Source organism: Callithrix jacchus, chromosome 6 (assembly GCF_049354715.1).
Source record: "Callithrix jacchus isolate 240 chromosome 6, calJac240_pri, whole genome shotgun sequence".
NCBI classification, from domain to species: domain Eukaryota; kingdom Metazoa; phylum Chordata; class Mammalia; order Primates; family Cebidae; genus Callithrix; species Callithrix jacchus.
This window is the reverse complement of record NC_133507.1, coordinates 10,685,088-10,699,955: the sequence shown is the minus strand read 5'-3', so window position 1 is coordinate 10,699,955 and position 14,868 is coordinate 10,685,088. Positions and strand designations below refer to the sequence as shown.

General features: G+C 46.3%; 1 protein-coding gene across 1 annotated transcript in view; it reads right to left on the bottom strand.

Annotated features, from left to right (window-relative positions):
• IGF1R (insulin like growth factor 1 receptor) overlaps nucleotides 1-14,868 on the bottom strand; it is a 495,490-nt gene that overhangs the window by 345,168 nt on the left and 135,454 nt on the right. Inside the window, exon 4 of the mRNA XM_078375984.1 lies at nucleotides 1,832-2,036. The gene's annotated coding sequence lies outside the window, so the exon portion shown is untranslated. The remainder of the gene's footprint in view (nucleotides 1-1,831; nucleotides 2,037-14,868) is intronic.

Sequence of the window (14,868 nt, the reverse complement as noted above, 5' to 3'; positions counted from 1 at the left end):
AAAAAAAAAAAAAAAAAAACAGACTGGAAACTGCTTCAACGCAGCCACCACTATTACCTGCCTTTACCCTGGACTTTTCACCAGCTTGTTCCTGTGTTTCTCCATCTTCCTCTCAAGAGTGCATCTTGTGAGTAAATTCAAAACACCACATGTGGGGCTGGACCCATGCACGGAACCCATTACTATGCGTTATTGTGTGCTGTGAAAGAATCACATCCACCTAGCCCCTGGCCGCAGAGTCTTAGTCTTACACATCTGAGTAATACCTGTGTGCATTTTTCTTTAATAAACCTAAAATAAACACACTAGTAAAGGCAATGAGAATAAGGGCTTCTCTCATTCTTGTAGACACTGCCCATCACCTTGGAGAAGAAAAGAAGTTAGCCCCCTTCAGAAGAACTGTAATTGTGTATACAATACTGAGCTAGCACACGCTGGAGATGGGAAGCTGGGTGCCACTGCTAAATATTGGTAGTGTGACAATTTGTATCACTGCAACAAATGGTGTTATTACTGCAAAGCTGGGCAGGCATGACATTTCTGACTGCCTCTCCTTTAAACGGACAATCTAGAAATAATGACTGTGTGGCATTTAAACATTTCAAAGCATCAAATTTTTGTTAATGCAAACCTGTGATCAGAGCCATTCATTCCCATCAATGTTTTTCCTCACAACCTGAACATTAGCAGCCACAAGCATGTCCCATCACCCACTAAAAATGGGACACTTTGTAAAATGCTGAGCATTCCAAGGGTAAAAACCAGGTTTCCAGGGGGGGAAAAAGGCAAAAAGCCAGCCCTGTAGAATACACCATTTAAACAACCCCCCTCCACATTTTTCCTGACATGCAGCAGCAGCAGCAGCAAGAACAACACAAATCAGTATTTCCCAGAGTGAGAAATCCCCGAACCAAAAGATGTTGCTTGGACAAAGGTTCTTTTGGTAAATAAGTTTGGGAAACACCACAAATTATTGCCCTCCTTTTGGAGAACTGTGAACACCCAACTTATTCCACAAATATGTACTGAGCGTGTACCAAAGCCAGGTCTTATTTAGGGGCTGAGGATGAAACAGGAAACAAAACAGACGGAGTCCCAAACCTTCAGGAAATGTACAAGGTTTTTGTTGTTTGAGACAGGGTCTAGTCCTGTCACGCAGCCTGGCATGCAGTGGCGCCATCACAGCTCACTGCAACAACCTCGACCTCCAGGGCTCTGGCAATCCTCCTGCTTCAGCCTCTTGAGTAGCTGGGAGTACAGGCGCGCGCCACCACGCCCAGCTAATTTTGTATTTTTGTAGGGATGGGACTTTGCCATGTTGCTCAGGCTGGTCTCAAACTCGTGAGCTCAAGTGATCTGCCCACCCTAGCCTTCCAAAGTGCTGAATTATAGATGTGAGCCACCACATCTGACCAATTTCCACTTTGGTTTCGTTTTGCTTTGTTTCTCTGGAGACAAGCGTCTAGCTGTGCCGCCCAGGCTGGAGTGCAGTGGCGTCATCTTGGCTCACTGCAACCTCCCCACCCTGGGTTCAAGAAATTCTCCTGCCTCAGCTTCCCAAGGAACTGAGACTACTGGCGCGAGTCACCAGGCCCAACTAATTTTTGTATTTTTAGTAGAGATGGGGTTTCACCAGGTTGGTCAGGCTGGTCTTGAACTCCTGGCCTCGTGATCTGCTTGCTTTGGGCCCCCCAAAGTGCTGGGATTACAGGCATGAGCCACCTTGCCTGGCCCAATTTTGAGTTTTAAATTAACATATTTGTTTCCTGTGGGGCTGTAACAAATGACCACAAACCTGATGGATTAAAACAACAGAATTGTGTTCTCTTACAGTTCTGGAGAGCAGAAGTCTGAAGCCCAGAGTCCAGGTCAGATGCAAGGGTCCACAGGGCCGCGCCCCCTCCCAGGCACCCGGAGAGTTCCTTCTTTGCCTTCCCCTGCCTCTGAGGGTAGAGTCGCCTTGCCAGTGCACATGCGAGAGACAGGAGCCGCTCATTGAGTCGGAGTGACGTTCACGCAGCCCCAGTGATGGGTCCCTAAGACACAAAAGAGGAACACCTATGGCAGTGTGTCAGGAACCGGGCTCAGGTCCCTCCTCGCCAGGACGTCCACAGGAGAATTTGCGGAGGCCAGGTAGAGATGCGGTTTCCAGACTGCCGGCATTTCCTGACTTGTGGCCACACCAGGCACGTCTCTGCCTCCTCCCCTCCCATCCTGCCAAATCTCCCTTAGCCTCCACTCATAAAGTACGTTGCAATTTCGGGGCTACCTGGACTATCCAGGATGATCTCTCTTCTCAATCCCTAATTTAATCACACCCGAAAAGACCCTTTTACCATACACGGTTTCAAAGATTAGGGCCTGTTCTCTTTAGAAATCATTGTTACTGGCCAGGTGCGGTGGCTCACGCCTGTAATCCCAGCACTTTGGAGGCCGAGGCGGGCAGATCACTAGGTCAGGAGATCAAGACCATCCTGGCCATGGTGAAACCCCGTCTCTACTAAAATAAAAAAATTAGCCGGGCGTGGTGGTGCGCTCCTGTAGTCCCAGCTACTCAGGTGGCTGAGGCAGGGGAATCGCTTGAATCCGGGAGACAGAGGTTGCAGTGAGCCAAGATCGTGCCCCTGCACTTTAACCTGGTAAAAGAGCAAGACTCAGTTTCAAAAAAAAAAAGCTATTATTCAGCAGACTACGAGTGAATGCAGCTCTGAGATGTCCTGTGGTAATGACTGCGTTTCTGCTTTGACCTTGAAACACTCTCTGAGAAACGCCTGCCACTATCCAGAGGACCCTGGCCCCAAAATCCACTCTGGAAAATTCTGTCAACAGGCTGTCTGCATTCACAGGAGGAGAGAGTGGTCCTGGTGGGCTCCCCTCGAGTTTTTTGCACCCCAGTGGGGTTCTATGTAAATTATCTCCAGCGACCTTGATTATATCACAGTTGTAAGGATAAAATGGAGAGAACAGCGTTTCCTGGGTGTGGAGAAGCTACACAAATACAGGTTGGGCAGTCACAGCCCTTCCCGAGCCAGGGATCCTTCCTTGCCTTCTTTGCCTCTCTGGCTCCAGACACAGAGTCTAGACCTGCCCTGTCTTCCCTTGGAAGAGCTGGAACGGGATGGAGTCTTTTTCACAAGGGACTTTCTTAAAAATTAAGAAAAAAAAAAGGATTCAGATAACGGAAATGAAAAGAGTGAGCTCAGGCCAGGTGTGGTGTCTCACCCCTGTAATCCCAGCACTTTGGGAAGCTGAGGAGGGCAGATCACTTGAGGTCAGCTGTTCGAGACCAGCCTGACCCACATGGTAAAACCCCGTCTCTACCAAAAATACAAAATATTAGCTGGGTGTGGTGGCGAGTGCCTAGAGTCCCAGCTACTCGGGAGGCTGAGGTGGGAGAATCCCTTGAACCTGGGAGGCAGAGCTTGCAGTGAACCAAGATCATGTCACTTCACTCCAGCCTGTGCAAAAGGGCAAGACTGTCAAAGAGAAAAGAAAAGAAAAGAGAGCAAGTGCACAAAGCACAGGTTCCTGGTTAGCTGACACCTAGATTCCAGTTTGGCAGCACTTTTTTTAATTCTGCCTCTGGCCTGGGTCTGCTGTCCCATGATTTCCAGCAGGCAGCCTCCCCACTACTCCTATTCAAGGCCAAACCTCAACTCCATTTTTCCTATTTCCAGTTTCTGATGCTGTCCGGATGCCTCCTATCAAGTTCCAGGTTCTGGAAAGAACAAATCGAATGTTCTATGTGTTTAGTCATCCAACTAAAATGTGAGGGGCACTCACTGCACACCAGTGCCTGTAAAATGCCTTCCCAGTTTTATGCCTGGCTGATGTAACCGGCTCCCAGAACTTCCTGAGATCATTTATTTCCTTCCTTCCTTCCTTCCTTCCTTCCTTCCTTCCTTCCTTCCTTCCCTCCTTCCTTCTTTCTTTCTTTTCTCTCTTTCTCTCTTTCCTTTTCTTTTCTTTTCTTCTTTTCACGGAGACTCACTCTGTGGCCCAGATGGAGTGCAGTGGCACAATCTTGGCTCAGTGCAACCTCCTCCTTCTGGGTTCAAGCAATTCTCCTGCCTCAGGCTCCCAAGTAGCTGGAATTATGGGCCTGCGCCACCACACCCACCTAATTTTTGTATTTTTAGTAGAGATGGGGTTTTACCATGTTCGCCAGGCTAGTTTTGAGCTCCTGATCTCTAGTGATCCACCTGCCTCGGCCTCCCAAAGTGTTGGGGATTACAAGTCTGAGCCCCAGCGCCTAGCCTACTCTTTCTTCTTTCTGTGAGTGGGGCCTCACCTAAAGGAGCTCTGGAACTCCCAGCACTAAGAAGCTTCTCCTTCAACGGAAATGCATCCAACTTTGCAACATGGGATTGAGAACAGAAATTTTTATTTTTTATTTTTGAGACGGAGTATCACTCTGTCACCCAGGCTGGAGTTCAGTTGTGTGATCTCAGCTCACTCATTGCAACCTCCACCTCCCGGGTGTAAGCAATTCTCTGCCTCAGCCTCCTGAGTAGCTGGGATAACAGACACATGCCACCAAGCCCAGCTAATTTTTGTATTTTTAGTAGAGACAGGATTTTGGCCAGGTTGGTCTTGAACTCCTGACCTCATGATCCACCCGTCTCAGCTTCCCAAAATGTTGGGATTACAGGCATGAGCCACCACACCAGCTGAATTTTTTTTTTTTTTAAATAAGGCTTTGGACATTTCATGCAGAATAGAAAGTTTCTCTGGAGCTCATAAAAAAGAAATATTAAGCAAGAAGGAAAGTCTCCTGGAGGTGTCATGGAAGCTTCGAGGTTCTGGTGAGGACATGTGTAAAGCATGGTATTCCAGCTTAGTCAGATGGCCAGGGGCGAGCAACCCCAATGACTGATAGGATTTGAGGCTCACACTTCACCTCACTGAAAGCACTAACGCCTGAAGTCTGAATCTTTCAGTGGCATTTCTCAAAAGTTCTGTGACCCTTTCTTTTGGTTTTCTTTTGAGATGGAGTCTTGCTCTGTTGCCCAGACTGGAATGCAGTGGCATGATCTTGGCTCACTGCAACTTCTGCCTCCTGGGTTCAAGTGATTCTCCTGCCTCAGCCTCTGGAGTGAGTGGGATTACAGTTGCCCACCACCACACCTGGCTAATTTTTGTATTTTTTTAGTAGAGACAGGGTTTCCCCATGTTGCCCAGGCTGGTCTCAAATTCCTGAGCTCAGGTGATCTGCCCACCTCGGCCTCCCAAAGTGCTGGGATTACAGGCATGAGCCACCACACCCGGCCTGCTGTGACCCTTTCAACAGAGCTGATGTCAATTCTCTCTTGTGTGGGGTCATCTATGCCATTGTCCCCCAGGGGCTCCCCCTTGATGCAGAGTTTATAATTTGTAATATTGATGGTATATTATTATATAATTGATAATATTATATAATGGAAAGTAACATATAATATGTAATTAATAATATGTTGATGAAGCCAGGCCTGGTGGCTTATGCCTGCAATCCCAACACTTTGGGAGGCTGAGGTGGATGAATCACCTGACGTCAGGAGTTGGAGAGTAGCCTGGCCAACGTGGCGAAACCACCTCTCTACTAAAAAAAAAAAAAATTATATAAAAATTAGCCAGGTGTGGTGGCATGCGCCTGTAATCCCAGCTACTAGGGAGGCTGAGGCAGGAGAATCATTTGAACTAGGGCAGAAGTGGTTGCAGTGAGTTGAGATCACGCTGCTGCACTCCAGCCTGGGTGACAGAGTGAGACTCCATCTCAAAATAATAATAATAATAAGTTAACAACAAATATCAATGATAATGTTAATATAAGATTGACGGCCAGTGCAGTGGCTTACGCCTGTAATCCCAGTACTTTGGGAAGCCAAGGTGGGTGGATCATAAGGTCAAGAGATCGAGACTATCCTGGCCAACACGGTGAAACCCCACCTCTGCTAGAAGTACAAAAATTAGCCAGCATGGCAGTGCGCACCTGTAGTCCCAGCTACCTGGGAGGCTGAGGCAGGAGAATTGCTTGAACCAGGGAGGCAGAGATTGCAGTGAGCCGAGATTGCACCACTGCACTCCAGCCTGGCAGCAGAGTGAGACTCCGTCTCAAAAAAAAAAAGAAGTAGAAGAAGAAGAGCATCAAAAGCCATGACCAGGGTGGACTACTTGTTAGAAAATGGATGTCAAATAGGAAGCAGTCACATCACGACTATTTGCTTTACTCAAATATGAGACGCCAACAGAGCTATTCTAATAAGTAATAAAATGTCTCCCCCTTCTCCCTTTCTCTTCCTCTGCCCTTTCTTTCATCTCCATTGACTTTCTTTCTTTTTGTTTTTTGTTTGTTTTTTTGAGATGGAGTTTTGCTCTTGTCGCCCAGGCTGGAGGGCAGTGGCCCTATCTGACTGCAACCTCTGCCTCCAGGGTTCAAGTGATTCTCCAGCCTCAACCTCCCGAGTAACTGGGATTACAGGCACCTGCCACTATGCTTAGCTAATTTGTGTGTGTGTGTGTGTGTGTGTGTGTGTGTGTGTGTGTGTGTGTGTGTCTTTTAAGGCTTTAACAGTCTGGGCATGGTGGCTCATGCCTGAAATCCCAGCACTTTGGGAGGCTGAGGCGGGCAGTTCACCTGAGGTGGGCAGATCACCTGAGGTCAGGAATGCAAAACCAACCTGGCCAACATGGTGAAACCCTGTTTCTACTAAAAATACAAAAATTAGTGGGGTGTGGTATTATACGCCTATCTTCCCAGCTACCTGGGAGGCTGAGGTGAGAGAATCACTTGAATCCAGGATGTGAAGGTTGCAGAGAGACAAGGTTGAACCACTGCACTCCAGCCTAGGTGACAGAGTAAGACCCTGTCTCAAAAATAAAATGAAGCTTTAACAGAACATAACACACTTGGAGCAAAGTGCACAAATCATTTGTGTGACGCTGGATGCACACTCCTGTGTACAGCAAATGGAAAACCTCAGTCTAGCCAGCTCCCAGAGGGTGCCCCCTCCATGAATATACACCCCCAACCATGAACGCTGACTTATTTCTCACTTCAGGGGACATTTTGGTGGATGTCCTCTCAAACTTTTATGAAACACCTGTGATCTTAAAAACAAACCTGGTAATGACCGTGCTCTCCCAAAATCAGAACTGCAAAAACAGCCCACATGCCACAACTTAATTGGCATTCCCATCTATATGACTCATTCTGCAAAACTCTACCAGCAGTCAATGTGCTCCTGAGACCTGGTCCACAGCCTGGCTGCCTGCTGGAGCCACCTGGGGAGCTTTAAAACTACCAGTGCCTGGCCCCGCCTCCAGTGTGGCTGACTTCACTGGTCCAGGTGAGGCCTGGGCATTTGTGTAAATGTATCTCTTATCTCCCCAGGAAATCCTAATGTGTCACCAAGGACAGCACTTCTACTCTGAGGTCTTTTTTTTTTTAAACAGAGTCTTGCTCTGTCGCCAGGCTGGAGTGCAATGGTATCATCTCAGCTCACTGCAACCTCCGCCTCCCAAGTTCAAGTGATTCCCCTGCCTCAGCCTCCCCAGTAGCTGGGATTACAGGTGCGCACCACCACACTTGGCTGATTTTTTGTATTTTAGTAGAGACAGGGTTTCACCATATTGGCCAGGATGGTATTGATCTTCTGACCCCTGCTAATCCACCCGCCTTGGCCTCCCAAAGGGCTGGGATTACAGGCGTGAGCTACCGGGCCCTGAGGTCATTTTTTACTATACAAATGTACTGCACATAGGACTGTGAGGTGCTGTCCTGATTTGACCCCACAGAGACCACTGTGAGGCCAGACAGAGACCATCACCCACTGTGGCCAGTGTGAACGCTGGGGCTCAGGAGTTTGTGGTTCTGGGCTTGGACCTCACAGCGTTGATGGGAGGTGTACCTCCTGCTTAGATCCCAGGCCTTTTCAGCCTTGACCCAGCTCATGGGCACAGGCCAATGGATGGAACAGAGGCAGCCCAAACCCCAAGGAAGTGTTCCACCATCGTGGGCTTATCATCTAGGCATGAGCCTGAGCTGGCCGGGCTTGTCCAGGGAACACAGCATCTTGGGATGCACAGGTAGGAATCCAAGCTGGCAAAGAAATGTGCCTGAACATCTACAGAATAATTCTGGAAAAACAGGCAGGAGACTGGGAGGGCAACCTGTTTTCCTCTAGAGAGGTGACACAGGTAGAGAGGGCTCAAGTGCCTGGATTGCCCAGATTTAGAATTTTTATTATCAAGGCTGGGCACAGTGGCTCACACCTGCAATCCTAGCACTTTGGGAGGCTGAGGTGGGTGGATCACTTGAGGTCAGGAGTTTGAGATCATCTTGGCCAACATGGCGAAACCCTGTCTCTACTAAAAATACAAAAATTAGCTGAGCATGGTAACAGGTGCCTGTAATCCCAGCTATTCTGGAGGCTGAGGCAGGAGACTCTCTTGAACCCAGAAGGCAGAGGTTGCAGTGAGCCAAGATTGCACCACTGTATTCCAGCCTGGGCAACAGAGCAGGACTCTGTCTCACAAAACAAAAAAAAAAAAATTGTTATTACCAAAAATTTCAAATATAGAGAAGTAGCAGGAATGAACTACATTATCTATTATTTAAAAATTATTAGGATCGGCTGGGCGCAGTGGCTCATGCCTATAATCCCAATACTTTCGGAGGCAGAGGCAGGTGGGCAGATCATGAGGTCAGAAGATTGAGACCATCCTGAAACCCCCATCTTTCCTAAAAATACAAAAAATTAGATGGGTGTGGTGGCATCCACCTATAGTCCCATCTACTCGGAAGGCTGAGGCAGGAGAATTGCTTGAATCTGGGAGGCAGAGGTTGCAGTGAGCTGAGATGGTATCACTGCACTCCAGCCTGGGTGACAGAGAAGACTCTATCTCAAAAAAAAAAAAAAAAAAAAAAAAATTCGGATCTCAAAATGAAGACATAAATAAAGAAGCAATGGATGGGCATTTCTACACCATTAGCAACTGAAATTAAGGAGGATGTTTTGCATTTTTCCTCAATTTTTTTTTTTTTTTTTTTTTTTGCACCTGGAGTTCACTAGGATCTAAGCTTAGCGAAAGCAGGGATTTCTGTCTCTTTAGCTCATTGCTCTTTCTCTAGTGCCTAGGACAGCTCTTAGCACACAGAGGACAACAAATAAACCTGAGGATAAATGAGTAAATGTATGGATTGAGCATGCATTGCTTTTGAATTTGGGAGGAATCCATTGTTAAGAGTTATGTGTATATATATATATATATATATATATATATATATATATATATATGAATCAAGAAGTGTTCTCTTCTTATATAAACACAGGAAATCACCAGACATCTCAGCCACTGAACCTACTAATTTACAAATGATGTGTGTGTGAAAATGACGTGCACTTTATTCATGAGGGAAAATATAGAATCAGGTACCAAGTGGCAGGACTGGGGTCCTATGCTTCGTGTCTTCTCCAAAAAGGGAATAAGACAGGAATGGAGGGTCTCCCTGGTGAGGAAATATGGGAGGAAACACAACCACCCGTGTTTCCTCACCCTTTTATCACCCAAGACAATGACAGAACGGAGCCTTGCTGTCTCTTTATAGCAGGGCAGAAAAGGCCAGCCAAGGAAGGTAAATGAGAGACTCGGAGGACTTGGCCCCAGACACTTGACTGAGATTACATTTGTCGGGGAGGGATGGATGGATTGAAGATTAACGCAGTCAGGCACGGTGGCATGCACCTGAAATCCCAGAAGTGTGGGAGGTCGAAGCAGGTGGATTGCTTGAGCCCAGGAGTTTGAAACCAGCCTGGGAAACACAGGGAAACCCTGACTCTATAAAAAATACAACAATAAGTGGGGTGTGGTGGCACTTGCTTGTGGTTCCAGCTACTCAGGAGGCTGAGGTGGGAGGATCACTTGAGCCCAGGAAGTTGAGGCTGCAGTGACCAAAACTGCACCACTGTACCCCAGCCTGGGCAGCAGAGGGAGACCTTGTGGGAAAAAAAAAAAAAAGAAAAGAAAAACAAAAAGCCAGGTGTGGTGGCTCATGCCTGTAATCCCAACACTTTGGGAGGTCAAGGTGATCACTCAAGGTCAAGAGTTAGAGACCAGCCTGACCAACATGATGAAACCCTGTTTCCACTGAAAACACAAAAATTAGCTGGGCATGGTGGCACATACTTGTAATTTCAGCTACTTGGGAAGCTGAGGCAGAAGGTTTGCTTGAACCTGGTAGGTGGAGGCTGCAGTGATCTGAGATTGCACCACTGCACTCCAGTCTGGGCGACAGAGTGAGACTTCGTCTCAAAAGAATAAAATAAAAAATTAATTAATTAACCCAAGGGCTTATACATTTAGAAGAAATCGGTTTTTTTCGGCCTTTTAAGGCAATCTAAATGTGCTTGACCTTTTTAATTCCATTCATGTTTGCAATCCCGGTATCTATGATTCCTCCTTGAAAAGTTTCTGCTAATACGCAGGAACCTCAGGAAATGGTGTCCTTTGCTCTCTGGCAATATAAACACATCCAGTCACATGCTTGCCAGGTGGACATTGAGGCAAGAGATACAGCTCGCCTAAGATGAGGCAGAGCTTGGAACCTGGGCCGGGAGGCTGTGTTCACAACGATAGGGGGTGCCCCAACATGTCACAGCCTATGGCCTTGGACTTTCACGCAACCAGATCAGCTAACACTTGGCAACTTCCGAGTGTGTGTGAATCCAGCCACACTCTTAGGAAGTCATTACAAATCAAATGACCTTGGGCATCCTCAGGGGTCCTATCTTTAGAATCTCTCAGCATTTATAACATTCACTGCCATACTGCAATATGTCTCCTCCCTTCTTAAATAGCCTTCGGTTTATGGAGAATAACAACAGAGAAAACAATTGCTCAAACATGTATAAGGTGTTTACAGGTTTCCAAGAGCCTTCAGATCAATGTTTCACAATAGTCCTGTGAAAACCGTGTAGTAACAATGATTCCTGTCCGTTTTCTAGATGAGGGGACTGAGGCTGAAAATGTACAGGATTGGCCCAAAGGACACAGGAGCTGGGACCTGAGCGAGCCAGTCATCTTTACGTTACTTCCCGTACATGCTGGAGTTGTACCTATCCAATCCCTGTTTCCCTGTAATGCAGGATCTCACAGTGAGTGCTGGGCACTCGGGGGACAGGATTAGCACTGGAAAGTCCTGTTTTCTTATCCATAAAAGTAGGAATTTAGATCAGATGACCTTTGGGCACCCCTAAGTCCTGAGACATTTTTATTCTCTGCTCCATTTCAAAGGTCAAGGGGTCAGGTCCCTGGCTGAGTGGACTTCACTGAAGGCAAAAGAAGAAGAAAAGACATTAGTGGTAATCTTTTTCATCTGTATTTACCATTAGATACCAAAGAGACCATTGGTTTTTCACTCAGCAAACATTTATTGGGGTTACCATGTGCTGGTATGGTTCTAGAAGCTACAGGCAGTGCCTGGGTCAGCCTCTGACCTCTGACCAAGGGAGAGACTGATGATTCAGAACCAGTTCAGAGAGGGTAGGAGGGCAGAGGATGGGTGAGATGCCAAGGTGCCAGAGAGAATGCTGCCATTTTGGTGGCCTGGGAGAGGGTGCCAAAGAAGGTTCTAGAAGAGCAGGGGCTAAAACATGGCCTGGCAGAGAGGCCTATGCACCCAGGGTGAAGAGCAGATGTCTTCCTTGCAATATACCCCTGTGTTTTCATCTCACAGCCCATCTTCAGCCTTCTCATTCAGCTTTCTCTCAGTGGGGATGAGAAAATCCATTGTCCACTACTCTGTGAAAAGCTGTAGACAGTTCCCTGAAGTGCAAGAGGATGCAATGATTTCTTCCAGGACTAAATGAATGAGGAGGAAGGAATCTCCTCCTGGGACCATTTGTACCTCAGTGTCCTTTCCTGCCCCAACTAGCTCACCCAGCAGTCAAGGTACATGCCAGAAACTATTCATCTGCCACATGGGAGGGGCGCTAGCCAACAGGTAGGAGGAACAGAAGCTGTTTGCTAACTTTTTTTTGTTGTTGTTCTTTGAGATGGTGTTTTGCTCTGTCATCCAGGCTGGAGTGTAGTGTTGCGATCTCAGCTCATTGCAACCTCCTCTTCCCAGGTTCAAGTCATTCACCTGCCTCAGCCTCCTGAGTAGCTGGGACTACAGGTGTGTGCCACCATGCTCGGCTAATTTTTGTACTTTTTTGTTATTGTTGAGACTAAGTCTAGTGCTGTTACCCAGGCTGGAGTGCAGTGGTGCAATCTCGGCTCACTGCAACCTTTGCCTCCCAGGTTCAAGCAATTCTCCTGCCTCAGCCTCCCAAGTAGCTGGGATTACAGGCATCTGCCACCATGGCAAGCTAAGTTTTGTATTTTCAGTAGAGACAGGGTTTCACTGTGTTGGCCAGGCTGGTCTCGATCTCCTGACCTTGTGATCTGCCCACCTCGGCCTCTCAAAATGCTGGGATTACAAGCATGAGACACCGAGACTGGCCAATTTTTGTAGTTTTAGTAGAGATGGCTTTTTGCTGTGTTTCCCAGGCTGTTCTCAAACTCCTGACTTTGTGATCCACCTGCCTCGGCCTCCCAAAGTGTTGGGATTACAGGCATGAGCCACCATGCCTGGATGCTGTTCGCTAACTTTCTTTTTCCCACTAACTCTCATCCTGCCTGGGATTGTAAGAAAATAGAATTCCTGCTGCATTGGAGGGTGGGAAATACCACAAAAAAGCCCCCACTTAAGATATTTAGCTAGTGCCTGAGAAACTAAAATAATCGTTACGGTGTGTTTATTTGAAAGTTTTGAAAAAACACTTAGGTGGTGGTTCTAATTCTCAAAAGAGTTACTTTTTAAAAAGTGCTTAGCATTCTTCCATGGGTAAGACCTTGAAAAGTATATCCTTTGTTGCTCTATAAAGTAAATGAATTCTGTTCTTCGCATGATGACATTTTCTAGTACTTATATTGAGAAAAGTGGAAAGTTTAACTCCTAAGCATTGTCATTTCTCTCCAATGTAATGTCAAAACATTTTTTTCCACCATTCGGGATAGAAATAGTCTAACAGGTGTGCTATGGTGTGTTATGAACAAAATGATAAAGTATTCAGCACAGAGTTACAGAGATGTTAACTATGTACCAATTTTATATTTTAAATATATTTACTGAGATAAATTCATATACCATAAAATTCACCCCTTTAAAGTGTTAAATTCAATGGTGTTATATATTCATAGAGTTATGCAATCATCTGCCATGATCTAATTTTAGAACATAGTTTTTTTTTCTTTTTTCTTTTTTTTTAAGAGACAAGGTCTTGCTCTGTCACACGGGCTGCAGTGTAGCGGCTTGATCCCATGGCTTCAAACTCCTGGGCTCAAGCAAACCTCCTGCGTCAGCCTCCGGAGCAGCTAGGACTATTGGTGCATGCCACCATGACCAGCTAATGTTTATGTATATTTTTTGTAGAGATAGGATCTCACAATGTTGCCAAGGCTGGTTTGGAACTCCTGGCCTCAAGTGATCCTCCCACCTCAGCCTCCCAAAGTGCTGGGATTATAGATGTGAGCCACTGCACCCAGCCTAAGTTTAGAGCATTTTATCGCCCCAAAAATAAACCCCAAACCTTTTAGCAGTCAGGTCCTACTCTCTTCACCACCCCTAGCCTTAGGCAAACACTAATCTACTGTCTATCCTTACAGATGTGCCTATTCTAGACATTTTATATAAATAGAATCATATAATATGTGGCATTCTATTCACGGCTTTTTTCACTTAGCATACTGTTCTAAAGGTTTGTCTACATTGAAGTATATATCAGCAGTTCCTTCCTTTTTATGGCTGAATACTATTCCATTATATGGATATACCACATTTTATTTATTCATTAGTTGATAAACACTTGGGTCATTTCCACCTTTACTATTATAAATAATGCTGTTAAGAACACTTATATTTAAGCTTTCGTGGATGTAGATTTCATTTTTCTCTCTCTCTTTTTTTTTTTCTTTTTGAGACAGAGTCTCACTCTGTTGCCCAGGCTGGAGCAAAGTGCCACAATCTTGTCTCACTGTAACCTCTACATCCCGGGTTCAAGCATCAGCCTCCCAAGTAGCTGGGATTACAGGCATGTGCCACCACACCTGGCTGATTTTTTTAATCTTTAATAGAGACGGGGGTCTCACATGTTGGTCAGCCTGGTCTCGAACTCCTGACCTCAGGCGATCTGTGTGCCTCAGCTTCCCAAAGTTCTGGGCTTAAAGGTGTGAGCCACCATGCCTGGCCAGATTTTATTTCTCTTAGGTAAATACCTAGAAGTGGAATTGCCAGGCCATATGGCTGTTCTATGATTAACATTTTGAGAAACTGTGACACTGTTTTCCACAGAGGCTGCACTATTTTACATTTCTGCCAGCACTGTATGAGGATTCCAATTTCTCCACATCCTTACTACTGCTTGCTTACATCTGTCATTTTTGTTATTGCCATCTTGGAGGATGTGACATGCTATGTCACTGGTTTTGATTTGCATTTCCCTGATGGAGAGCAGTGGTTCCCAACCTTTTTGACACCAGGGACCAGTTTAGTGGAGGACAATTTTTCCAGAGACCCAGGGACGTAGGGTAGCGGGAGCGACATGGCTTTGGGATGAAATTGTTCCATTTCAGATCAGGCACTAATCGGATTCTCATAAGGAGTATGCAACCTACATCCCTCACATGCACTGTTCACAATAGGGTTCGAACTCTTGGGAGAATCTAATGCTGCAGCTATCTGACAGGAGGCAGAGCTCAGGTGGTCATGCTCACTGGGGACTCCCACCTCCTGTTGTGCAGCCAGGTTCCTAATAGGCCATGCGGACCAGAACCAGTCCACTGCCCAGG